Genomic DNA, 16,464 nt, shown 5'->3' with positions numbered 1-16,464 from the left:
ATATATATCACTGAAAAAAGCAAATGTTACAGGGGCGTTATAGTTAGGAAATACAATTCAAAAAATCTTAGAAATTCAGTGAAAAAAACAAAGGCTACAGGGGCTTTATAATCAGGCTAAAATTTCTCTCGTACAAAACCAGAGAAAATATAGTTAGCTTAGCTAAGTATAACTCATGCCCCCGCAATGCATTAATTATGACTTCATATATTTCATCACTCATGACATGGTGAGTGACATCACGGATGACATCTCAAATAACATCTCTGATGACATCACTGATGGCATCGACAGAATCTCGTATGCACCCGCTCACACCCCTATATAACCTTTCATACACCCACTCCAGCTTCCATATTACCATTCTCAAACCCATTCACACACCCATATCAGTACTTACATACCCACTCACTGATTCATAGATCAACACACACATCCACTCACTCACCCATACACCCACTCATACACCCACTCACTAATACAGCCACTGAAATATCCACTCATATACCTGTACAGTCACTCATTCATACACTGTCAGTCATCGATAGATCTACTAAAATGCCTACTCACAAACCCATAAAGTCAATCACACCACTGAGTCACCCATACAGTTACACACACAGCCATGCACTTACTTATACAGATACTAACACGTACTCACTCACCTATACAGTCACTTGACACAAGCACACACTCACCTATACAGCCACTCACAATCGCTCACTCACCCATAAAGTCACTCATATACTCCAGCACTCACATATACTGCCTTTCACATATGCATTTACTCATCCATATACCATATACCATTGATACATCCATTCACTCACCAACACAAGCATACACAGACTCAGTCACCCATACAGCTCCTCACAGAAGCACTCACTAACCCAAACAGCCATTGTCTCACTCATTTGTGTAGGCAGTCACACACACCCTCACCTGCCCACACTGACATTCATAGACCCATACATGTACTCACAAAACCACTGAATCACCATATAGACAGTCACATACCCACTCACCAAACCAGACAGCCACTTAGACACCAACTGACAGACTGATACAGATATTCAGACAACCTAGTCACTCACCCATACATTCACAAAAACACCTAATCGCTCACGTATATAATCAGTCACCCACCCACTGAATCATCCATACAGGCACTCATACACCCACCGATTCATCAATATACCTTGGCATATATATTTAACACTCAAAATTTTTAAAAACACTCACAGTCACTGGATGATGTCATCAGTGATGTCTTTTTAGATGTCATGAGTGATGTCACTGACCATGTCATGAGTGATGGAATATGTGAGATCATAAGCAGTGCATTGCAGGGACGTAAGTTTTAGTTAGCTCAGCTAACTATAACTGCGGAATTTCTCTGGTTTTGTTCGTATATATTTCAAGGAATTCTCATTGGTAATAGCTTTGCCACCATTTGCTGAATGTCCACAAAACTTTGCTGATCAATTCTTTTTTCTATATTGGCTGATGATGCCTTTGCAGACTTTTTTATTTTTCTATATTGCTGATGAGGCAACGTTTTGTGGTGAATATTTAAGGGGCTGCAAAGAAAATAGGGTAGTCACAAACACATTTTTCCACCAATGTATTTTCCGTAGACTTTTTAGACAGACGTAGAAGGAAAATGGCTGAATAGCCTTCGTTAAAAAATTTGGCAGGAATATAGATTATGGTGTTGAAAGTGTGCTTTATCTTGTGTGACCAAAATTGGTTAAGTAGTTTCTTAGTAATAATGACCAAAATCTTAGTGATATATTGAGCCGTGGTATACCACTGTACTTTCATGGTATACCTCATTACATAGCGATGAAAAAACACAATAATACACAAAATAAAATGGCAGCCATATTGTTTAGAACACAATTTGGCTGTGTTCTGGCTTTCTACTTGAGATATAGTTTATTATTTTTTAAAGCTGTAGAAAGAAATGAGGCACTTTACAAAGTCTGAATAGTTAGGGGAAAGTATTTTTATTGTAGTTTTTTTTTTAAAGTTTCCGGAGTACCTGGGTACTTCCTCAAAACTATTTAGGAAGTGCCGTAGTCACTTTTGAGATAAAAGAAAAAGTTTACGACAAAACACCCTCGACAACGCACCTTTCCACTCCATTTTATGACATGCCATTGGTTTATAGTAGTTTCAGGTCATGTGATTAAGAAACAACACTTTTCATTGGTTTATAGTAGTTTCAGTTCCAGAAACTTCCAACACCACACCCACTCCCCTCATTATTTCTTCTGATTCCCTGGGAGAAGGAGCTGAGCAGCTTTTCCAGTACTCCAGTACTTGAGAATGGCAGAGCAGCAGTCATCTTCTGGGAGTGAGCAGGAGACCCTTGTGAGACAGAGGAAACAGAAAGACTCTTTTATCTGGCAATTTTTTAGATTTCCAGAGGGGCAGAAGAAGGTGAATGCTCCAAAAGTCACCTGCACTATTTGTGGTGTTGTCTTATCAAGAGGAGATCCTAAAAAGAAATGCTCTTTTAGTATCTTCACTATGATCAGGCACATTAAAGGAGTACATCCTGTGGCTTTTGCTCGAGCTGCTAGAGAAAACCCTCCAGCAGCTCAGCCGAGCACATCCGCAGCAGCTCAGCCGAGCACATCATCGGCAGCTCAGCCGAGCACTTCATCTGCGGCGGCAGCTTCACCTGCTTCTGTTCCTCTGGATATACACCCTCTTTTCAAGAGGGTGCATATACGGTGCAATGCGTGCAATGCTCTTCTCTCTTATGGGAACACCAGCATTCCCCTAAAAGAGAGCAAGATACAGCAGCACACATGCGGCACCCTATATTTTTTTTCATTTTTTTGTTCCTCTGTTCCTCAATTAACATAACGGCTCTTTTTAGAGCCACCTAACATATAAACACTTAAATTTGATTTTTAATTCTATTTTTTTAATGTTTTTTTTCCGCCGTGCGCGCACCGTGGGCGCACCTCGCGATGGTGCGCGCACGGTGCGCGCATGGTGCGCGCACCCCGTGATTTTTTAACAAAAATTAAAATGTTTTTTTCACCCTTCAGGGTCCTTCAGGGACCCCCTGACAAAAGCTAGGGGGTCAGGAACTCTGTACCCTGCCCCCTTTTCACGTTCTCCACCTTTCTTTTTTACTGTCACACACAAAATGGCAGCCGACACTTCCTGATTTCGACTGATTTGAATGTTGACTGACATGAATCCACCAATCAGAATTACGCTTGCGCACGGCACGGTGCGCCCACAGTGCGCGCACGGTGCACGCTTATAGATATTTATGTGCTTTTAACTGCAATTTTCTCAGGAACTACTGAACAGATTGACACCATATATGCAAAAGGCACATCCCTGACCTGAGGACTACCTCTTTGCCAAATTTCAAGTAATTCTGTTCAGCCGTTCGGGCTGTACCTTCGACTAAAGGTCCTATGGGAACATGCATGGGGAAAACGTGTTTTGGGACCCCCCTTTTTTCTCAGCCCCCCCTTGACGAATCACCCCGAGACTTTTAGGATAGGAGCTTTTCGGAGCACCCCATTAGTTTTGAAAATTTCGCGAGGATTCATCAAACGGCGCCAAAGTAATTCAAAATAGAATTTTGAGATTTCCTATGGAAACTCGGTCCTAACTATAACTATCTACTGGCGACCGCCAGTAGATAATTATTTATATATATATATATATATCACTGAAAAAAGCAAATGTTACAGGGGCGTTATAGTTAGGAAATACAATTTAAAAAATCTTAGAAATTCAGTGAAAAAAACAAAGGCTACAGGGGCCTTATAATCAGGCTAAAATTTCACTTGTACAAAACCAGAGAAAATATAGTCAGCTTAGCTAAGTATAACTCATGCCCCCGCAATGCATTAATTATGACTTCATATATTTCATCACTCATGACATGGTGGGTGACATCACGGATGACATCTCAAATAACATCTCTGATGACATCACTGATGGCATCCACAGAATCTCGGATGCACCCGCTCACACCCCTATATAACCTTTCATACACCCACTCCAGCTTCCATATTACCATTCTCAAACCCATTCACACACCCATATCAGTACTTACATACCCACTCACTGATTCATAGATCAACACACACATCCACTTACTCACCCATACACCCACTCATACACCCACTCACTAATACAGCCACTGAAATATCCACTCATATACCCGTACAGTCCCTCATTCATACACTGTCAGTCATCGATAGATCTACTAAAATGCCTACTCACAAACCCATAAAGTCAATCACACCACTGAGTCACCCATACAGTTACACACACAGCCATGCACTTATACAGATACTAACACGTACTCACTCACCTATACAGTCACTTGACACAAGCACACACTCACCTATACAGCCACTCACAATCGCTCACTCACCCATAAAGTCACTCATATACTCCAGCACTCAAATATACTGCCTTTCACATATGCATTTACTCATCCATATACCATATACCATTGATACATCCATTCACTCACCAACACAAGCATACACAGACTCAGTCACCCATACAGCTCCTCACAGAAGCACTCACTAACCCAAACAGCCATTGTCTCACTCATTTGTGTAGGCAGTCACACACACCCTCACCTGCCCACACTGACATTCATAGACCCATACATGTACTCACAAAACCAATGAATCACCATATAGACAGTCACATACCCACTCACCAAACCAGACAGCCACTTAGACACCAACTGACAGACTGATACAGATATTCAGACAACCTAGTCACTCACCCATACATTCACAAAAACACCTAATCGCTCACGTATACAATCAGTCACCCACCCACTGAATCATCCATACAGGCACTCATACACCCACCGATTCATCAATATACCTTGGCATATATATTTAACACTCAAAATTTTTAAAAACACTCACAGTCACTGGATGATGTAATCAGTGATGTCTTTTTAGATGTCATGAGTGATGTCACTGACCATGTCATGAGTGATGGAATGTGTGAGATCATAAGCAGTGCATTGCGGGGACGTAAGTTTTAGTTAGCTCAGCTAACTATAACTGCAGAATTTCTCTGGTTTTGTTCGTATATATTTCAAGGAATTCTCATTGGTAATAGCTTTGCCACCATTTGCTGAATGTCCACAAAACTTTGCTGATCAATTCTTTTTTCCATATTGGCTGATGATGCCTTTGCAGACTTTTTTCTTTTTCTTTATTGCTGATGAGGCAACGTTTTGTGGTGATTAGTTAAGGGGCTGCAAAGAAAATAGGGTAGTCACGAACACATTTTCCCACCAATGCATTTTCCGTAGACTTTTTAGACAGACGTAGAAGGAAAATGGCTGAATAGCTTAGTTCAGTCATTCCCAAACTGGGGTCCGGGGACACCTGGGGGTCCCCGAAGTCTCCTCAGGGGGTCCGCGGCTACTTTGAGAATCCAATAATATTAACAGATTAATAAAGTGTAGATATATAAAGATGCTAAACGTACAATTGAACATTTTAAAACATACTGTAAATGTGAAGGAATTTGAAATGGGAGGCTAAAAATACAATTAGTATCCTCAGATTAATTTGAGATCGCAGCGCAAGTGTATCAAACTGAATATAGTATGGAGATGAATGGCCTCAATTGAATTTAGAAAAACTCCAACCATTCTATTAAAATTACATGTTGATGTCTTTTTTATTTATATATTTTCTAATTAAATAAAATGTGTAATTTGTGTATTTGTTTGATGAATGCTTTTTTTGTATTTTTGTGCATTGTTTGGTGGTTCAAATCATCAACATTGCTTAGGCCGGGGTCCCCGACTTCCAGTAATGACTCATGGGAGGTCCCCAAATTCGAATAATGATTCAGTTGGGGTCCCCGGATTCTAGTAATAATTAGGTGGGGGTCCTCAAAAGTAAAAAGTTTGGGAACCACTGGAGCCTTTGTTAAAAAATTTGGCAGGAATATAGATTATGGTGTTGGAAGTGTGCTTTATCTTGTGTGACCAAAATTGGTTAAGTAGTTTCTTAGTAAAAATGACCAAAATCTTAGTGATATATTGAGCCGTGGTATACCACTGTACTTTCATGGTATACCTCATTACATAGCGATAAAAAAACACAATAATACACAAAATAAAATGGCAGCCATATTGTTTAGAACACAATTTGGCTGTGTTCTGGCTTTCTACTTGAGATATATTTTATTATTTTTTAAAGCTGTAGAAAGAAATGAGGCACTTTACAAAGTCTGAATAGTTAGGGGAAAGTATTTTTATTGTAAAAGTTTCCGGAGTACCTCGGTACTTCCTCAAAACTATTTAGGAAGTGCCGTAGTCACTTTTGAGATAAAAGAAAAAGTTTACGACAAAACACCCTCGACAACGCACCTCTCCACTCCACTTTATGACATGCCACTACTCTCTACAACACACCAGTTCACTCTATGACACCCCACTTCACTCTACAAAATGCCACTGCACTGTATGACACACCACTCACTCTATGACACACCACTCCATTGTTCAACATGCCACTACATTGTATGCCACTGAACTCGAAGCATTTTTGTTTAAAAATACTCTATGACTCACCACATTATGACATGCCACTCCACTCAACTCTTTCACCCATCGCTCTTCTCCGCGGTTCCTATTGAAACAAACAATATATACATAATAAAAGACAGTCTACAAACATGCTTCTCTACTGTACAACGCTCTACACCCCTCCACTCTAAGACACTCTATGACATGCCACTCTATGACATGCCACTGTATGACACACCACTCCACTTTGCTGTACGTCACACCACTCCACTCTACAAAACTCTACTTCACTGTGTGCCCCTCTACTCTATGCTGATCCACTCTATGACACGCCACTCCTCTTGATGACTTGCCTCTCCACTCTTTGACATTTCACCCCATTGAACAACACTCCACACCACTCCAGTCTACATACACACCACTCCACTCTACAGATGCCAGTCCCTCTATGACATGCCAGTCCACTCTATTACATGCCACTTTACTCTACATCAGTCTATTCTCCACCCCTCTTCTCTAAGACACTCTATGACATGCCTTCTATGAAGCACCACTCCACTACTCTACATGTAACTCCACTCTACACCGCTACATTCTACAGCACTCTATGGCACCCTACGACACTCTACAACATGCCACTTCACTCCACTCTAGGATATGTCACTCCCGTCTACGACATTCCACTCCACTCTATGCCACTCCACGCCTCTCAAGTATACGACACGCCACTCCACTCTACGGCAGACCACTCCACCTTAAGACATCACTCCATTTTAAGCTAGCCCTCTCTACACCACTCCACTATACACCCCTACACTTTTACACACTGTATGAAATGGGATTCTATAACACGCCACTCCAGTCTACTTTATGGCACACATTGTCACTCCACTCTTCTCCACCCCACTCGACAACACTCTTCTGCATTCTATTTTCCTCTACTCTATGCCACTGCACTCCGCTCTATGACATGCCATTCCACTCCACTCTGCGAAATGCCCCTCTACTTTATGACACGCCAGTCCACTCTACGACACATCACTCCACTATACAACACAACACTGTACGACAATCCATGCCTCTCCACTCCACTCCACCAGACCCCCTCCAATATAATACATGCAACTTAAGTGTAACCACACCACTGTACTCTATGACATGCCCTTCCACTCTAAGACACTCTATGACATGCCACTCTATGAAGTGCCACTCTACACAACACTACTATACAACACTCTACTCCACAGTATACTATTTCACTCTACACCACTCAACTACAGTGTACGACACTCTACGACATGCCACTCCACTCCTTTCTAAGATGTTCCACTCCACTCTATGACATGCCACTCCACTCTACAATACTGCACTCCAGTTTACGACACTCCACACCACTTCACTGTATGACACACCACTCTACTCTGTGACCCTCCACTATACGACACGCCACTCCACTCTACACCACTCGCATCTAGACCACTCTACTCTAGGCCATCCACTGTATGCCACTCCACAGTACCCTACTCCACTCTATGCCACAACATTCTAAGCCATGACACTCTATGTGATGACATCCTATGACATGTCACTTTCCCACTCCACTCTACACCACTCCATTCTATGCCACTCCACTATACTCCATTGCATGATACTCCACTCCACTGTATGACTTGCCACTGAGCTTTAGGACAGGCCACTCCATACTACAATTCTCCATGCTGGTCCACACTGTGACATGCCACTCGACTCTGCAACAGGTCACTCAACTCTATGACAAGCCAATCCACTCTGTCATGCCACTCCACTCTTCTGCTTTCCAGTTTATGTCCTTCCACTCTAAGACACTCTATGACATGGCACTCCACTCTACTCTATGACATGGCACTCCACTCTATACAATTCCAGCCTACTCTATGATACGCTCCCATTCTACACCACTCCACTCTATACCACTCCACTCTATGCCACTCGGCTCTAGGCCACTCCTCTCTATGCCACTCCAGTCAACTCCTTTGTACAACACAATTACTCCACTCTATGAAATGCCACTCCATGACATGCCACTTCACTGTACAACACTCCACACTATGACACTTCAAGCCAGTCCACTCCACTATGTGCCACTCCACTGTATGACATACCACTCCACTCTAGCAAATGTCACTCCACTTTACGGCACTCCTCTTAATGCCCCTCTGCCCTACTCCACTGTACGACACACCACTGCAAGTTAGGACACTCCACTCCATGCTACAACTCTCCATGCCACTCCCCTCTGAGACAAGCCACTTGACTGTATGACATGCCACTCAACTCTATGACATGCCAAACTACTCTACAACATACCACTTCACTCTTCACACTCCATTTTATGCCCTACACTCTAAGATACTCTATGACATGCCACTCTGACACGCCATTCCACTTTAGTCTATTACACAACACCCCATTTCCCTCTATGCCACTCCACTCTACTCTATGACATGCCACCCCACTCCACTCCACTCAACGCCACTCCACTCTATGCCTCTCCGCTGTACATAATGACATTCTATGCTACAACGCTCTATGTCACATAACTCTATGCCATAACGCTATCCGACACAACACTCCACAAAACATCATTCTATGGCACTTCACTCTATGCCACTCTACAACACTCCATTCTAGGATACTCGACTCTACAACACTACATTCTATGGCATTCTCTTCCATTGTACTCTAGGATACTCCACTCAACGGCGATCCACTCAAAGACACTCAACTCTTTGCATTGAACACAAATTTGTTTTTTAAAACATAGAAATTCAATTAACAAAAAACAAAGGTTAAAGATTAGTTATTGTTAGGAGAATTTCATTTATTCCTATAGAAAACAAACTTAGCAACACAAACATTAGACATTCAAAAGTTATAGTTATAACTTAAAGTTGTAATTTGCACCCCACCCAAAACATACTATAACTCGCAGACCACAATGCACAGTGTAATGAACTCACTAGCCATACTACATTAACTATATCTCACCCCTCTATCATGCACAATTTTCATATAAATGATGTTATTTCACATGTCATGGGTGTTCTTATGAATGCTATGATTAAACACGCTACATGTGATTTCATATGATAGAGTATAAGCTGCGTATTTGAAAGACATGAGATATTGGTAATGTCCACCGAATATTAGTCTTGCTTTTCAAAGGAATGGGAACTGTATAATTTTACTTTTTGAACACTGTCACCTTGAAGTAAATTTTCAATCATAGTTTATGACAGAGAAGTTAGTTGAAGTAGGCAGGATGAAGGAATGATTCGAAATGGGAGGCAGAGTGAAAAAAGATGCACCAAACCTTTTGCAGTATGTTATGAGGCCTTGTCAAATTGCATACACAGATAATTTGAACTGTCTGTCCAAGCCATCACTTTCTAATAAATCTGTACAGAATTATGCTGAAAATGCACGAGTTTCTCAGGAGAATATACCTGTAGAGTCGCCGGTCTAATATGTGGCTTTTGGACAATTAATTTATCCGATATTTGGTAAGCAAATTATACTTCATTTGTTTAATCCCTGAATATTAGATTTAGATGTAAACACATTTAGAATTTGGACCAGTGTGTCTGCTCACTGGCAGTTAACTGGCCAAAAAGGGCATGAAAGAGTTGAAACTGGGTCATATTTTCAAAGCAGTTCCGAACGAGCCCCAAAAATATGTTTGGCCCAGGGCCCCCATAATCCTTAAGAATTCCCTTCCCTCGGTCAATCTCTAATTGGATCGAGAATCTACAGCAGTGCCGCAGCACCTGCCCATATATCTATCCATAGAACCTCTTCCTGTAGAGCCACAGAGCTGTCGTCTTACCGATCCTATTTTAAGCCACGTCCCTCAAATGGAATCACCATCATTTTGCGAACATTATAGAAATCCAACTTTAAAATAAGATAATGGCACAGAAAATGCCCCTTTTTGTCATGGGTTCATAACCATGTGAGAAGGGCGGGATGTGCAAGTTGAGAGATAACCGGGCAGGGCAAAGTGAAGCTCCATGGAAAATAGCCAGAGTAATGTTATCTGGGCGCCCCTCCTCTTCCGCGCGCGCTCCTCGCCTCTGGAGCGTTTCCCTGCTGCTGAGCTTAAAGAAACTGCACATTCAGGAACTTTGTCCTCACAGATGGAGGAGCAGCAGAAATTGAAGTGTTTGTAGGTTGAGCACACGGTGCACGATATTGTTGAAGTGTGGGGTTTATGGAGTAATGGAATACATTTTCTGTGAAACCAATTATTAGTACTTTTACTGTTCGCCTTTCTAAAATGCTTCTTTCCGCTAGAGATATCTTCATGCGGAGTTTAGTTTGTGTGCATGAGGCTGCATTTCCAATGCATTGCGAGTAGTAAATAGGAGGGGAAAATAGGACAAAAGCAAAATAAAAAATATAAGAACCAGATGGCTCTTGGCTGATTTTCCTCATTATTGTGTACAGCATCCATTTTAGTACACCCACCCCCCTCATTCGTCACTCCATTTTATCATCCCGTATTCCTTAATCCTCACTTACTATGCCTCTTGTCTCTCATTCCTCATTCGTCGTTTATCAGTCACTCCTCATGCGTGGCTCCTTCATCCATCATTCTTCAATCCGAGCCCTCATTCCTCATCCCTCAATCCTTACTCCTCATCCTTCACACTTCATTTGTCTACCGTCTCCTTAATTCCTCAACCCCCATCCTTTACTCAGTCCTCATTCGCCACCCCTCAATCTTCATCTCTCACTCCTCATACAGACATCGAGGAATGAGGGTGTAATTAATTAAAATTAGATAAGGTAGTATAAGGACTTCATTATTTGGTCATTTCACTCATCCCTCTTAAAGTGCAGAGGCAGGCGGGTCAGTGATGGGTGGTGAATGAGGGATGAACAGTAAGGGGTGAGGGATGAAGTATGAGGAATGAAAGATTAAGAGTGCATAATGAGGAGTGAGGAGCAATGGATGAGAAACATGATATGAGAAGTCAGGGACTAGAAATTAGGTATGATAGGTGAGGCCTGAGGGGAGAAGAACAAGGAATGAAGGACAAGTGAGTGATGTGGAAGGATGAATGAGGTATAAGGGTTGGGAAGTGAGGTATGTGGAATGAAGGATGAGGACTGAGAGAGTGGAGGGAGAGAGGAATGCGAAGTGAGAAATGAGGAATGATGGATGGGATGTGAGGGATGAGCAGTTGTTACGGATGACTAAGGCATGAGGAGTGAGGGACGAATAGAGAGGGATGAGAAGTGTCAGAAATTGGGTTTCTGGTTTGAAGCGGTATGCACCCTGTCCAAGCATAAGCCACAATCCAAGTCAGGGTAATCTAGAAACACACTAAAAGATAACCTGTGCTCACCCTCTGGTAGCTTGGCACAGGGCAGTCAGACTTATCTAAAGAGGCGATGAGTAAAATATTTGTGCAACACACACACAGTAACACAATGAAAACACAACATAAAAACTTCTCACAGGTTTATAAAAATAGATTATTATATTATAAACAAGTCCTAAATGACAAACATCCAAGGTATAGAAGTTTAGCTATTGAATTTTAAAAGAATACGTGTCGCAAAAGAGCTTAGAAGCAAGTAGTGCGAAAAGGTTACTTTAGGTAAAGCTGCACCAGGGCAAAGTTAAAGTTCTGGCCGACAGCGATGGAGCGCTGGCTGTTTACTGGACCCATGCAGGCCCTGGTGAACAAAGTACCTTTCCTGGTGGCAAGCAATAAGATGAGTCGATCTTCTCCACGCAGTGAAGGTGATGCGTTAGTTTCGAACATGGGTGCTGGAGTTGAGAGGCATTGAGTGAGGCACCAGATTCTGCCACACAGTCAAGGGGATGTGTAGATCTCATGTAGCTGAAGCGGTGGCAATACACAGTGAAATGCATCGATCTAGGTAAGTAAAGAGCTGGTTCTGATGTGCTGCCCCAATTTTACCCCCGCACCACGGTTGATTCCTCGGTTCTGCTACACGTAGACAGTTGATGCGTCTAAATCCGTGTTGCAAGTATCAGGACCATTTCCAGTGAGCCAGACACAGGAACAGTGGTAGAGACTTTGATTTCCCTGAGTCTCAAGCAACAGGAGCCATGCCAAAAAGCCCTTGGAGATCACCTGGAGTGAAGGCAGAGTACAGCTCATCCTTTGGAGGAGTCAGAAAGCAGCAGGCAGCACAAGAGGGAAGCAGGACTTCCAAGTCTGCAGTCCAAAGATGAGTCCTTGAAGTAGCACAGGAGTCCTTCTGACAGAGTTTCAGTTCAAGATCCAGAAGTGCATAATTTTAGGGGGCCAGAGTCACAGTACTTATATCCAAAAGTGCCTTGGATGTGTGTGTGGGGTGGGAAACTTCAAACCAGCTCTCAAAAGTGCACAAGTTCCCCTTTCAGTCCAGTCCTGTCTGTCAAGCTGTCTATGGGGTGTAAATCAGCACCTTGTGTGGCGACAGGACACTACGTATTCAAGTGAAGTGTTAGCCCCTTCCTTCCATCCTGCTCAGGCAAGGCCATCAGAATGCAGATGTATGTATATGGGTACTCAGACTCGCCTATCCTTCCTGTGTTGTGGCTGTCCAGAGGGAGTGTACAAAGTGCAACTGTCACCGACAGAAGATGTTTATTGGAGACAGACTTTAGAAAGTGGATTATAAATTGGGCTGGATGGTAGTCCTTCACAAGAAATAATGGCACTATTCTTGTTAGGTTCATTAATGTACCTCTGGAGCGCGTGTCACAGAGCAGATAGGCTTAACTTAAGAAAATGTGGAAAGCATTTAAAAGTACCAAAACAGTTTAAAAGTCAAAAACACAAAACAATAAAAATTCTACTCCAATTGAAAAAATAGAAGCTATTTTAATAAACAAAATGACACTGAAACTACAAAAATCCAATAAGGTGAATTGGAGATATGTATTTTAAAATGTTTTAAACACAATTGCTCCAAAAAAGTCTAATGCACCAACATGGGGCAACTATTCATGCTAGACAGGGCAACTGTTCACGGTAGATCAGGGCAAGGGTAAGATTTAAGGCAAGGTGAAAGAAGGTCTTCGGAATCTGCACTGGCTGGCAATTAGAAAGATTGTGATCTTCAACGCACTTAGTATAGTGCGCCTTGCGCTTCATGATTAGAGCGCATTGGCAATCAAGTCCTCCTTTCACTGGTACAGGACGACCAGGCATTTGAGATCAGCCTCTGGCAAGTAAGTTGTAGTTCCAACATTTCGAAAGGCAAGATGGGGCACCCACTCCTTCTCTGTGGCAGCTGCGAATTTATGGAACACCTTGCCTAAATACATCCCTGAGACCCACTCCTTTATAACCTTACAAAAACATTTAAAAACCTGGCTTTCCAAGTCTTAGGATTGTACTTTTTGGATGTATTAGGTTAGCTGTTCTTTCCATTTTTATTTTTTGTAGCTTAGGGCTGTTTTTTCTTTTTAACTTTTTCTGTCGATCCTGGGTAGGGTTCTGAAAATCCTTAGGTGCAGTGCAATGTTCCCTCTATTTTTTTTCTCTGTGTGCGGCAGTTTAGGGTCTCTGTGCACTGCAACCCAGGCTATGTGCGCCGGGAACCAGACCGCGCGTGTGGGTACAGCGCAAAATATCACTCCAAATTTTTGCTTAACAAAGTGAAAAGACAGTGCATTTCCACACCTGTAGCACCACATGAAGGGTCTAAAGGCAGGTGTTCAATTTAGATACACACGCCATGACATGAATTGGTTACACAGGCATGTACACTTCAGGTTTAGAAAAGCATAGGACTCCAACAATGGTACCTTAAGATTTTACTAAAGATCCTCAACTTGAGCACTGTTCATAGGGTGGGAAATGTTGAAGGCCTATACAAGATCACATATATACAATACATATGGATATGGCACTAGATGAATCTGGCTGTGGGCGGCTTGGAGAAGAAATACACAAAGTGCAAGCACTGAGTCTAGCCCCACAATGACCCTGGCGCCTTTTCTTATTTTCCAGCTCCTGAAACTACTGAGCTTAAACACGGAGTTGCATAAAACTGTGTTCCAATACTGCCCCGTGCATTGGATTGCAATGCCAAAGGAGTGTGTAGTAATTACAAGGAGACTGACCCAGCTTGTCAGTGAGGTGCCTTACACAGTGTTTAGTTAAAGCAATTATACAGTAAATTACCTTTGACACAATTTTGTCCCAAGTCACTCTCAGGAAAGTGTATTTGTTGTGCTTGATCCCATTAAAATGGAAAAGGTTGAAAGAGTAGCGGATTTCAGAAAGAAAAGAGTCTAGACCTTGTATTGAAAGGAATTGGTCACTATTCGGGTATGCTTGAAGAGTTATGTGGGTGCGTGCGGCATTACGCAGGACGTGGCAATACCAGGGCAGTGCTTACACCGCATCGTGGTAATTTAAACATAATCATGAATGATCCCTGCCACCGCCGAGACCCAACCCCACAGACCTGCGGCGGCTGCTGGAGTCCAGAGAATGCACTGTGCAGCTGCTGAGTCTGAATGCAGCCCGGGTGGCACGTTTGCCGAGGGAGTCATTCATTGTGGCCAGGAGGACTCTGGTTTCTATGATGTGAAAGAGGGCAAAGCTCTGGTAAAATAGGTGCGTCGGTGCTTGTTGGTAAGTGTGCTCACTTTTAAGATGCATGCTTTTAATAAATATACATACTTAAGCTAATGGTATTTAGAGAAAAAACATGCCTTGGAGTTGAAAACATTCCTGACTTCAGCCTAATCTATATCTAATCACGAGTGTATGATTTTTATTGATCCAGCTAGCTCTTTAGTGAGGCGATCAGTGCCCCAGTTGTACGTCGGCGGAGCCAGACGACAGGGCCGCCAGTCACTGACTCTATTCCCCCTCCCGTGGAGAGCGAACAAAGACTTTAACATGCGAGGGGTGCTCCCTTTGACCTTTTGCAGTAACATGCCTTTACCTGAAGCAGTGACAACATTTACCAGTATTTAACATTATTCCTGCACTGGTGAATATTGTATTGTCTTTCTATATCTCAAATCTTACTCCCCACAGCCCACTTTTTTCCACCAGTGGTGCCAGCAGAACCCCTCCAAGCACCCTCTCCTCTTATGCTGCAGTCTGGCTGTTTTGATCTGCCTCCAGTGCCGCCGCATAGCAAACACGTCCCCTGGCTGGCAATTACCAGAACCCCTCTGGTGATCAAAGCAGGCCCCTCTATCATGAACGATCACCTGTCTTGGCTGCAGCACAGCCGGTTCTCGCCAGGGGCTCTCCAGCCCCCAGGCCACCCCCGCAAAAAGACACCGCCCTCCACTGGGTAAACCCTATTTCACGCAGCCTCCACTTCGGAGTCTTCACCTCAGGGGTCTCCGCACCAGTGCCTTGCTGCAGGCCTCGCACAACTTTGTTTCTGCCGTTAGCACCCTCTTTCAGCTCTCTGTCCTAACCCAGGTGGCGGGGACTGCAGGATTCAGCATTGGACCTACAAAATTACAGTTTTTTGTCCAGGATGAAGCACTTCTTGTCGACATCTTGCCGGCTATGCCTCCCCATGTGTGGGCATTTCAATGCCAAAATGAGTGTTTCTACTTATGCCTTGTACACAATCAATAATGTAGCCTTACACCTAATTTGTGTTTTGACTCTAAGGGGAAATGAAGGGGAACTTAGTCAAGACCGATGATTTAGTAATTTTGTAAATGTCATGAAAAAGAGTCCACCTCACAGTTTATAGTGGTCGATAGTTTTCACGAACCGTGCAACATACTTGCAATAATACAGCACCCTTGCTCACTCTGCTGCTGCCCGGCTATGTGTGCCCCTCAACCTCATGTTAATTGCATTAATAATCATGTTAATTGCAGTGCCTGTGTGCACTGCACTTAACAAGAATACTAT

This window comes from Triturus cristatus, chromosome 11 (assembly GCF_964204655.1).
Source record: "Triturus cristatus chromosome 11, aTriCri1.1, whole genome shotgun sequence".
Lineage (NCBI taxonomy): Eukaryota > Metazoa > Chordata > Amphibia > Caudata > Salamandridae > Triturus > Triturus cristatus.
The sequence above is the reverse complement of the archived record's forward strand: the minus strand, read 5'-3'. Positions refer to the sequence as shown.